We start from the raw sequence: 13177 nt of genomic DNA on the forward strand, positions 1-13177 counted from the left end.
CATTGCTCTTTTATCGAGTTAAAATGTATTAAAAATGTATGCTCGTTTTATGGAACACTTGCAGAACAAGGTACTCACAGTCCAAGGTTTTACTGTAATTGAATTTAATAAATTTTCTGAAACTTGAAATTCTGAAAATCAGAAATTTACTGAGGATACATTTCCTCCAGAAACATCTCTTAGTGCTATAGTTATTTTGATCACTATCTTAATTTGACTTGCCTCCTTATCCCTGGAATTTCTGTCAAATTGAGTTTTAGCAAATTGCATCAATAGTCAAACGATCAGTGTCAGAAAATAAATAAATAAAAAATAAACTAAAGTAGCTAATGGCCTTCTCTAACTGCATTTAAATAATGCAAGAAAATTAATTTTCTCTCTCCTTTTTTTGGTGATTCTTGTCAAAATAGGAAAAAATATTTTGGAGGAACCAGGACCAGGTACTGCTAATAGTTTATGTTTCTTCTTTGTGAATGAGCCCCCTATTCTTTTTATGAGGATATTGGTGACCCCTTTGTATAAGCAGACCTAAAATTTATTCACCATTTAAAACAATTTGAGAACAAAATAAAACTATGTGTATTTGCTAAATGGAACTTACAAAATATAGAAATTCAACTGAAAGGAAAGTTGAAATTTTGGAAACCTGGTAGAACACACAACTTAATTTTAAGGAATAGACTTTGCTTAAGGTTTTAAAAAGCTACACATAGGTCTCTCAAATCGATGCACTTGAAAAAAAAATTTACAGAAATCCAGCTCAGAGAAACTGTAATAGCAATTTCATTCTGATATGGTGCCTAGATCATTTAATTAGAATGATGATCCTTGGGCAAAACTGCATTTTCCCTTTGGCCATAAGTATGGTGTTTATAATTTGAAACCACAGAGTCACAGATGGTAAACTTGTGGTGTTCTTAGGCAACAGTTGTGCAATCAGCTGAAGTTTTGACATCTGACAGCTTCTATTTTGCCATGCCCATTCACTGCAGTACTATTCTGCTGCTATTGACTCCACTTGCCTCTCCACCAACAACATGGTCAGATTTATATTTCCACCTGCAGGCTTTCCTGGACATAGAAATAGAAATCATAATTCAATCACTCCATAATATTCCAATCATTGGTAAGTCTATGTTAGGTGGAAATTTTTACCAACATCTCCATTATCTTTAACATTACCCATTTTAATGAATCATGAGTGACTGATGAATTGGAATACCCACATCAAATCATTCGATATTGACGACATGCAGTCAATTGTGGTAAGTTAGCACACGTAAATGAAATTCAATCTGAAGCAAACATCCCACATTTGAAATTATCTCCTCTGCTGGCAGACTATTTAATGACTGGTACTATATCATTCCGTGATTGTGGAGTATAGCTATCACATAATAACTATCCCATATTCTATTTGATGAACTAAATACCTGTGCAGTACTTACCATGAGTAAAGCACTGTTCTGAGGGTATATATAGTGAATACAAAGATTTCGAGGTAAGGTAGTGACCTGACCTGCCTCTCCCTCTAACCAACATTACAATGGGTGTAAAAAAGTCCTGAAAGGATCTCAAAAGTGCAATGACGAACAAATAGGAGAAAGAAAAAAACAGGGCTCAGAAAAAAGATTTGTAGCAATAATACAGAACATGACATTCAAAATGTCAACAGTAATGCATTTAAAAATTAACTATATACAACAGAAAACTGAAACCAACTTCATGATTTAAACAAAGCATTTGAAAAAGCATCCCATATATTCTTGATTTTTGAATCAAAAATATAGTTTAGTTTGTTCATTTATAGTAATGTGGGCAGATTCTTTAAAAATACACCAATTTCAAACCATGAAAGTAAGGGAAAAATTAGTAAAAATTCCTCCGTAGAGTGAATATGCTCTCAGCTATGTAGATTTTATACTTAGTGTTTAAGAGATCTAGGGTAATTAACATAAAATATTATGAAAATAAGAATAATAAATGTTTAAAATGCTTTTAACTAAACCAACAATTATGAGTGTGTAATGGGAACAAAAAGGGTTTTTATTTTTTATAACAAAAATGAGCTATTAGACCCTAATTTCTAATATAATTGGATGTTTTTCTTAACAGAGATTGAAAAAGTCTTAATGCATAAGAAGAAACTATAATGTAAAAGACAGAAGCTTAACTAGTTAAATATAAGACATAAAAATTTAAAATATTGTCAAGAAAAATACAAAATAAAACTGATGGTCTGGGAAATACATATAATGCTATCAGTGGGACTCCTGGGTTGCTCAGTCAGTTAAGCATCTGACTTCAACTCAGGTCATGATCTCACCATTTCTGGGTTTCGAGCCCTGTGTTGGGCTCTGTGCTGACAGCTCAGAGCCTGGAGCCTGATTCAGATTCCGTGTTTCCCTCTTCTCTCTACCCCTCACCCCCCCCCCCCCCAAGCCCTGTCTCTCTCTCTGTCTCTCTCTCTTTCTCTCTCTCAAGAATAAGTAAACATTAAAAAAAGTAAACAAGATCTCTGATTTTAAAAAAAGAAAGAAAGAAAATTACACTAAATTTCTTATAAAAGATGTAAACTTCATTCCAAAATAATGTTTAAGTTTACTTCCAGTTAAATAAGATTTAATAGAATCTTTTATTAATATAAACATAACACAATAATTTGAAACGTGTTTGGAGAAACTAATGGTTTTGAACAAACAAATCAATAACAAAATAAGACCAATCAGTGGGAACTTCTATCAAAAGACATTAGAATGTATAAGTGGTGGAAAAAAATGTAATATCAAGAAATATAAAAGGTGTGAAAATGACATTTATGATAAAATTGTCATTTTAAGGGGAAGGTTGTCATACTCGCTGGAGCATTTGATTTTCTATTCGGAAAAGGAGATTCATTAATCAAATTTATATATATATATATATATATATATATATATATATATATATATTTTTTTTTTTTTTTTTTTTTTTTTTACCACTCAGACTGTGCTCTCTCCCTCTTACTCTCCCAAAAGGAGAGAAAGAACGATCATCAGTGGCAATCAGCAACTGTAACGACAGCACAAAAAGCCAGTTTCACGCTCAGGAGAGAACACTTCACCGCCTCCTCGTGGTTTCGGGTACTCTACACATTCAGAGAAACTTCTCTAGTACGAACTATAGAAATGATCCCTGAAAGTATAGTCTTAATCAAATTTATATTTTAAAGCAAAAGCAAAAACCAAATTAAATTCTAGTGTCCTAGGAAGTTAACAATATAAACAAAAAATAATGTAGTTACTAACTGGGAGATCTTAGTGCTAAAAGGTCATCCCCTAGGGCAGAGCTGTCCAATAGAAAGATAAGTTGAGCCCCAAATGCAAGGAATGAATGTAATTTAAAATTTTTTTTAGTCATCTATTTTTTAAAAAGTAGAAGAAAAGAGGGGGAGCTGGGTGGCTCAGTCCGTTAACGCTTCTGACTCTTAATTTCAACTCAGCTCACAATCTCGAGGTTCATGAGTTCAAGCCCTATGTCAGGCTCTATGCTGGTGCCAGGGAGCCTGCTTGGTGTTCTCTCTCTCTCTGTCTCTCTCTCTCTGTTCCTTCCTCTGTCTCTCAAACTAAGTAAATAAATATACATTAAAAAAGTAGAAGGAAACAGAAATTTTTTTTTCAACGTTTTTTTTTTTGTTTTGTTTTGTTTTGTTTTATTTTTGGGACAGAGAGAGACAGAGCATGAACGGGGGAGGGGCAGAGAGAGAGGGAGACACAGAATCGGAAACAGGCTCCAGGCTCCAAGCCATCGGCCCAGAGCCTGACGCGGGGCTCGAACTCACGGACCGCGAGATCGTGACCTGGCTGAAGTCGGACGCTTAACCGACTGCGCCACCCAGGCGCCCCAAGGAAACAGAAATTTTAACATATTTTAATTAAACTAGTGTATCTAAGATACTATACTTTCAAGTGTAATTGACAAGAAACTATTATCAGTGGGATATTTGTATCATTTTTCGGTATCATCTCTTGGAAACTTGACATATATTTTACATTTACATCTCATTTTGCTCTAGCCACATTTCTAGGGCTCACAAGTAGTCAGTGGATACTGTTTTGACAGTGCAGCTCCAACCTGTGACCCTCATTCTTGCTGTTTTCCCTTAGCAGCCTGACCTATGAATTCACTTTTTCTAGGTGGGAGACTATCTGTTACCTTGATTAAACTCTTTCTTATCTACATTTTATAAGATTTTGTTTGAATATTTTCATTATCTTTATTTAAATACTTTTATGGTTGGGGCGCCTGGGTGGCTCAGTCGGTTAAGCGTCCGACTTCAGCCAGGTCACGATCTCGCGGTCCGTGAGTTCGAGCCCCGCGTCGGGCTCTGGGCTGACGGCTCGGAGCCTGGAGCCTGCTTCCGATTCTGTGTCTCCCTCTCTCTCTGCCCCTCCCCCGTTCATGCTCTGTCTCTCTCTGTCTCAAAAATAAATAAACGTTAAAAAAATATCTTTTTAAAAAAATGAAAAAAATAAATACTTCTATGGTTTTTCCTATGTTGTACGATGGTTAAAATCTGTACCACCTGATTAGCATGACTCTACTTGCTCACCAACTGCTCCTCATTTTCCTACCTCTACACTTCCTACTTGATCCCAGGGTTCATAGCAGTCTCTGTGTTTCAATTTATGTTTAATTTGTGGACTTTGACAATTTCTCTTGCTTTCTTACTTGTTACCTCTGCTTAAAAGGACAGTTGCATAGCTGTTTATTTAATTTGTCAGTTCTAAATGTTTGTTAAGGATCTTTTTATCCCCTCAAATTGCTGAGTCTGCTGTATTGATGCAAGTCTACAATTCATCTTCTTCTAATTCCTTTTGATACTTTTCCAATCCATCTTTTGTCTAGTCACCAGCATGAACTTTTACATTATAAATCTTTTAAAATGGTAATGTTACACAACTCTCTACAGGATAGGGATCTAACTCTTTATTTGGCATGTAATTCCTTTCTTAATCTAGCTCCTAGCTATTTCACTATCCTCTTCTTTCAAAGTATTTCTTTCATGTCAAACTATAATCTACATATATACGTGCGTGTGACGTGTTCTTTCATGCCTCCAGGCTTTTTCTTATGCAGCCTCCGGCCTTCTGTCTGCAACATTCTTCCACCCTTTATCATTGATTATCTTCTAAAAAGCAAAGTAATAATAATTCTCATTCATGAGTCAGATAAAAAAATTATCTCATCTTTGAATTTATTTTTCCTCTTTCCATGGGTAAGATGGATTATTTCCTTTTATACTCCAATTGCAGTTAGGTAAAACAACACATTTTTTTTGATATTTTACTGTACTAATTTTTATATCCCTATTATATGGTAGATTTTTATTTTTATTTTTTTGAATATTTATTTATTTGGAGAGAGTACAAGCTGGGGAGGGACAGAGAGGAGGAAAGAAGATGCAAAGTGGGTTCTGCGCTGACAGGCTGATAGCACCAAGCCTGATGTGGGGCTGTAACTCAGGAACCGCAAGATCATGACCTGAGCCAAAGTCGGATGCTCAATCAATGAGCCACCCAGGTGACCCTAGATTGTAGATTTTTAGAAAGCAGAAGCTGTACATACTCATATTTTTTAATATTTACAGTTATTGACAATGTGGAAATCAATGTCTTTATTACCCAGCACATTTTTTTAAGTTGAATAACTGGTGGTTCTATGAATAACTGATATGGATAGGTTGTTCTGAATTGAAAGATTCTAAAAAAATTCCTTGAAAGATTGACGTTAATAAATATTTTAACCTTGTGCATTCCTTATATTATACTAAATCTGAAATCAGTAGACTTAAGAGTGAACAGTACACAATGAGCAATTTACTATGTTTTTGTTTAAATTTAAACATGAGCATTCAATCCTTTAAATAGTATTCATTGATCATTGTATCAGCAAAATATGTATCAGCATCGTTGTATCAGCAAAATATGGCTGATTCCACTGCTAGAGCTTGGTATCATTTACCTGAGATACATCATCTTTTAATATGTATGTAATAAAGGGTGATGATTAAAGCAGTTATTCAGATATAAATTTAGATGACCTTCCCTTAGCAAGACATCTATGCTACCTGACACAAAAAGAAAAGATTGGAAAATGAGTAACTCTTTCAAGAAAATTCACTTCCTTGATTTTCATACAACAGAGCTAATATAATTAATTATTTTAATAAAACATATTTGGTGGAAAATCACCAAATTCATTATTTAATATTGGGCTGGATTAAAAAAAGAAAATAAGGAGGAAAAAACATGCATGTTTGTACTATCTATCTTGCCTTAGTACTATCTGTGATTTTTTTCTAGAAATATTGTTACAAATTTTAATAGCATAAACTTAAAGTTATAAATTACTTGCTTGTTTTTAATTTAAAAAAATTGTAGCATGTCTTCCTTATTCAAATTTAATTGATTTAAAATTAATTTAGATTAATATACAGTTTCAAAGCCCTGATCATTCATTTTCCAGATTATTGCTTATCATTTATTTTTTCCTATATTTAAGTTATCCCATTTCTATCAGTATTTACTCAATCACTTATTCACTTACCAAATAAAAATTTACTATATGTGTCATAGACAGTTTTAGGTATCGATTGTACAAAGATTTTTAATGTGATCACTTCTCTTAAGGACCTGAGTATGTTAAAAATAAATAAATAAATACATACAAACGTACATAAATAAGAAAAAGGTAGGGTCAAGAGAGCTTTTACTCTTTTACTTTTGTATCTGTAATGAAAGGGATAGTGGAAGTATAGTAACAAAATTAATGACAATTCAGAAATTTAATTTTCTAGTCTGGGTTTTCATCTTGTTTACTTTATATAATTTAACTTGACTATAATAAACATCTAGTTTCATGCAGAAAGCCGATGGAATTTTCTAAACTTTTTAAAAATAAAATCACGCAATATCCTCTCAATTAAATACGTTATTTAATAAATTGTATATGTTAATAGCAAAATGATATACAATAAAATATAATGTGTTAAATATACAAAATAAAACATCATAACTGGCCTTCAGACTCAATGGTGACATAGAAAGAGCTTGGAAGTCATCACTCCTCTTCATACAATAAGAAAAACTAAACTACCTGAAAATCAGTGACTTTTATTGAACCAATTAGAGAACTAAAGAACTTGAATTTGCAGATCAAACCACGACCTCAAAGTCTGGAGAAACAAATGAACCCAGAGAATAAAAGCCAAGATACGCCTCTCTGGAACAGAAGCTGTTGGCTCCATAAACTGATGGGAACACCTACATGGTAATTTTATGAATTGCTGAAAGCTGATTTTGGTCCGGCACAAAATTAACAGTCTCCTGGGGGCCATTCTTAGCCTCCCCACTACCCACGCCCTTTGTGAATTTTACCTTTAGGAACACCAATAGATTTTCATGGTGAAGATCAAAAAGAATGACTCCATAGGTCTGACAGAACGAGAGGAAGAGAATTATTGTGAAATATGCCCAGAGATTTCTCCTTAAGAAAGGATTACTCTTCAGGAGAAAACCTTTGCCAGAGTTTATACCACATTATGGAAGGGCATTCTGCTTACTTTGGTCTCACCAGCCCACTTGTCTTGTGAAAAGGGTGACAAGGTAGGAATACCACTAAAGAAAAAACACTTGGTCACAGTGAGAGGCAGAGATCCACTAAGAGACTACTATTTAATCAAAGGATTATAGAATGCATTCTCTCTTGCCCTGATGCCTTACCATGATAGCAATAGGGTTCCAATACAGTAACTGTGGATCACAGCTGAAACAGCAGACTCTTTCCAAGAGGGAGTGAGAACTAAGAACCAACTGAACATGGGAGACAAAAACAAGAGAACTAAAGTCCGGGCATCTGTAGGTACAGAAGGCTTTAAAAATAGCCCAACTGCCATCCAGATTAACATCATCACTAGTCACTAAGGCACATTTACCTCAATTCCAATTACCCGATACAATGTCTCTACATTTCAAGAAAAAAATTACAAGGCATTCCAAAGGGAAAAAAAGAAAGATACTGGATTTTTTAACTGGGAATTTAAAACAGCTTTGATTAACATGTTAGAAATTCTATTGGAGAAAGTAGACAAAAGGCAAGAACATAATGGTAATGTAAGCAAAGAGACAGAAATTCTAATAAAGTACCAACGGTGAATGGTTGAAATGAAAACACCCTAACAGAAATGAAAACTTTAATTGATCAGTTTTTTGGTAGACTGTATGCAGTTGAGGAAAGAATCAAAGAATCCATGGGTTTAAAGATGCATTAATAGAAATGTCCCAAACTGAAAAGCAAAGAGAAAAAAAATGAATGAAAAAATAAATAAAAACACATCTGAACATCCAAAAACTGAACTGTGTGCTCCCAAAGTTTATAGGTTGATGCCCTAATCAACAGTACCTTAGAATGTGATTGACTTTGGTGATAGGGTCTTTAAAGAGGTTAAACTAAAACAGAGGATCACTAGTATGGGGCCTAATCCAATATAACTGATGTCCATATCAGAGATTAAGACACAGGGTGCCTAGGTGGCTCAGTCTGTTAGGCGTTGGACTCTTGGTTTCTGCTCAAGTCATGATCTCAGGGTTCATCAGTTCGAGCCCCACATCGGGCTTGACACTGAGAGTGCACAGCCTATTTGAAATTCTCTCTCTCCTTCTCTCTCTGCCCCTCCTTCTCTCACTCTCTTTCTCTCTCAAAATAAATAAATAAACTTAAAACAAAAGAGAGAGATTAGGACACAGACACATAGAATGAAGACCTTGTGAGGACACAGGGAGAAGACAGCTACCTCCTAGGCAATCAGAGAGGCCACAGAAGAAACCAATCCTACAGTCACCTTAACTTTTAGCTTCCAGAATTGTAAGAAAATAAATTTCTCTTCTGTAAGCCACCAAGTTGGTGGTACTTTCTTAGGGCAGCCTTATCCAGCTAATGCAGCTATGGAACAATTTCAAGAGCTGTAACATACAGATAATCATAATAACAGAAGAATCAGGAACTTTTGAACAAAATATTTGAAGCAGGAATGACAAAGAACTCACCAAAACCAACAATAGAAAACAAACCACAGATTCTGGAAGCTCAAAAAATCCTAAATAGGATAAATATCAAAAATTCTAACCCTAGACTAGTCATATTTGAGTCACAGAAAACCAGACAAAGATAAAATCTTGAAAGCAGACGGGGGTGGGGTGGGTAACTTTAATCAAAGAGGAATAAGAATTAATTAAACTTCTAGTCTCAAACCATGCAAGCAAGAAGAAAGAGGAATAAAATATTTAAGTTCTGAGAGAAAACAAAAACAAAAACAAGACACACTCAGAATGTTATGCCCAGTTATATTATTCCTTAAAATGTCTAAAGTCTATTCCTTTATAATCCCCCCCCCAAAAATGAGAGAACTAATTACTAGCAAATTTGACCTTTTTTAACAAAAAATGTTTTTAAAAAGTTCTTCAGGGAGAAAGAAAATTATATCAGTCAGAAATTTGATCTGTGTAAAGAAAGAAAAGCATTGATAAAAGAAAAATTTAGGTTAATAATTTATTTTTCTTGTTAGTTGATTTAAAAATAACTGCTTAAATTCTAAAAAGCAACAATTTGATAGATAATTATAGCACATATGTAAGTGAAATAAATGAGATCAATGTCCTAAGAGATCAGAGAAAGGTATTAGAAATACTCTGTTACAAGTTACCTGAATTAACATGATGTTGTATAGTGTCGTTTGAACTTGGAATTAAGACAGTTTTTTATATATATATATATATGTATTATATATATGTAATATATATTACATATATATATATGTATTATATATATGTAATATATATTACATATATATATGTATTATATATATGTAATATATATACATATATATATGTATTATATATATGTATATATATACATATATATGTATTATATATATGTAATATATATACATATATATGTATTATATATATGTAATATATATACATATATATGTATTATATATATGTAATATATATACATATATATATGTATTATATATATGTAATATATATACACACATATATATATGTATTATATATATGTAATATATATACACACACACATATATATACACATATACACATGTACACACACATATATATACACATATGTATATACACTTATACATATATACACGTGTGTATATGTGTATATATATACACATATTTGTATATGTGTATATATATATACATATGTGTATGTATATATATGTAATATATAGGTATACATATATACCTATATATTACTCATTTTAGAACAACCACTATACATATATTTTTTAAAACTATATAACTGATATGTTAAGAAAGGAGATAAAAGATAATAACAATGTTATCAAGTAACCAGAGAAGGCAGAAACAGACAGAAAAATAAAACAGAAATAAGAATTCACTTAATATAAAATGATTAGAAACATAGTAGGTATAACTACAAGTATATCAACAATAAGAGAGTGAATAGTCTCAACACACCAATTAAATGTCAGATTGTCCTAATCAATTAAACAAGACGTTATCTAAAAGAAACCATTTTAAATATAGAAATTCAGATAGCTTGAAAATAAAGGAATGAAAAACGATATACCATCCTAACACTAATCAAAAGAAAGCTGAAGTAACTATAATCACTGATGAAACAAGTTTCAGAAGGAGGAAAATTATCAAAGATAAAGATGGGCATTGTGTAATGAAAAAGTGGTCAATTTCAAGAAGACATAACAGCTTTAGCATGTATGTACCTGAGAGCAGAGTATTAAAATACATAGGGCAACAACTGATAGCACTAAAAGCACTAGACAAATCTCCTATTATAGTTTGAGACTTCAACATCTCTCTCCAAGTAATTAATAGATCAATCAGACAGAAGATTAATAAAAATATAGTTGACCTGAGCAGAACTATCAATCAAGTTGTTCCAATCAACATTTATAGAATACTCCATCCAGCAACAGTGGAGTACATGTTCTTAACATGATTAGACTGGGGCTCTGTACTTTTGGGAAAAAGCCATGCATTGGCATTTATTACATCATATAAAGGGTACAAACTATCCATTTGAATTATTGGTGTTGATGTCAGCCTTGATGATCTAGCTGAAGTAGTGTTTGTAAGAGTTGTGCGCTGTAAACTTAATATTTCCCCCTTTCCTTATTATACTCTTTGAAAGGAAGTTACTTTCTTCCCCACACACTTGAGTGGGTAATTATGCTCAACCTCCTTGAGAATACAGGAGCTACAAAACTTAACTGAAATTCTGCATGAGAGAAAAGTCTCTTGTCCCTCATCTCTTTATGTCAGTATGGAATCATCAATATTTATTTTATACTTTGCCTTATAACCTGCCATTACTTACTTTACCCTCAGCTTTGGCTATGAAAGTTCTTTAAGGTGACTTCTGCATGCCTTTGGCCTGTCAGTGTCATGGTGATTTTGTTTATGTTTTTTAGCACCTTTTTACTCTCTATCACTACATGGTGCTTTCAGCTCACATATATTTCCTATCCTGGTCCTAGAGTTAGCCATTTCTCCAAGCAGCTCCCTTTCCTTTTACTGGAGAAAAGCATTAGTAATCAAGATCAGGGCGCTAGGATGTGCTCATGGCCACAGAGCTGTTACTGTGGCTAGGCCTTAGCCACTAACAAAGCAAGGATACAAAGTTAACACTGTCAGTTCTTTCTTACATACCAGCAATGAAAAAAAGGCATTAGGTAAAAATGGAGGAAATCTGAATAGAATACAAACTTTAGTTAATAATAATGTTACAATATTTATTCATTGTAACAAAGTACCATACTAATATAAAGTCTTCATAGTGGGGGAAACTGGGGGTGGAATATATGGGAACACTGTCTTCACCATTATTCCATAAATCTAAATCTATTCTAAGTAAAAGCTGTTGTAGACATAAGTCCATTAAGACATTCAGTCTATTGCTCAAAATTTCCTAAGTACAAATAATTTTCGAACAAAAATCTCAATTCTTTTTTTTTTTAACGTTTATTTATTTTTGAGACAGAGAAAGACAGAGCACGAGCAGGGGAGGAATAGAGAGAGAGGGAGACACAGAATCTGAAACAGGCTCCAGGCTCTGAGCTGTCAGCCCAGAGCCCGACGTGGGGCCTGAACTCACGGACCACGAGATCATGACCGGAGCCAAAGTCGGCCGCTTAACCGACTGAGCCACCCAGGCGCCCCAAAAATCTCAATTCTTAAATGAGGTGTTGCTACAATTCTTGTTTATCACCTCAAATTAATCTACTTTTCCCTAAATACAAACCTTCCTAGGTAGACAGCATTTCTTTGCCTCACTTGTAGGTAAGTGTGATTATGTCTAAATTTTCAACTGGTGAAATGTGAATGAAAATCCTATCAGCAGCTCCCACCTCACTTGCTTAAAAGCAAATTAGCCTGGGGGCGCCTGGGTGGCTCAGTGGGCTAAGCTGTTAAGTGTCCTACTTCATCTCAGGTCATGATCTCACAGTCTGTAAGTTTCGGCCCTAAGTCCAGCTGTGTGCTGACAGCTGTGTCTCCCTCTCTGCCCCTCTCCTTCTTAAACTCTCTCTCTCTTTCTCTCAATAATAAATAAAACTATTTTTTAATTTAAAAAAAAAAAAAAGAAAAAAGAAACTTAGCCTGGACTCACTCTTACTTTCCTCCCTGCCTATGAATGGTCATTAATGGAGCTGCCTGGAAAATCATGTTTCAAGGGCAGCAGAGCCCCTAATTACTCTGAAATGAATACTCTGAGCAGACCCTACGTACCCATACTATATATTATGGAAGAGAAGAATTCATTTCTCTCTTTTTTGAGTCATTCCATTTTAAATCTTCTTAAAATTATTGTTTAGCTTTTATTAAACTACAGTAACACACTCTATGCATTACTTTTTCTTTCCAATGCATCTTCTAATTGAGTATTATGTGTTTTTATAGAAATGGGCAAAAAATTTACAATGTACAAAATATAAAAATGTTTTTAGGTTTTTATAAGAATATTTTCCAAATATACAAACCTTAACATCCCTTTTATGGCCTCAAACTGTTTTGTTGTTATTCTTTTGATTGAGCTTTTTCTAAATTCCTTATACAAAGATAGCAAGTAA

At 33.6% G+C, this 13177-nt stretch overlaps 1 non-coding gene across 1 annotated transcript; it reads right to left on the reverse strand.

Annotated features, from left to right (window-relative positions):
• Positions 1 to 2976: 2976 nt before the first annotated feature.
• LOC131496689 (small nucleolar RNA U3) lies at positions 2977 to 3190 on the reverse strand. The gene has a single exon (XR_009254620.1). It is a non-coding gene; the product is annotated as a small nucleolar RNA U3 (small nucleolar RNA).
• Positions 3191 to 13177: the final 9987 nt, after the last annotated feature.

This window comes from Neofelis nebulosa, chromosome 15 (assembly GCF_028018385.1).
Source record: "Neofelis nebulosa isolate mNeoNeb1 chromosome 15, mNeoNeb1.pri, whole genome shotgun sequence".
NCBI classification, from domain to species: domain Eukaryota; kingdom Metazoa; phylum Chordata; class Mammalia; order Carnivora; family Felidae; genus Neofelis; species Neofelis nebulosa.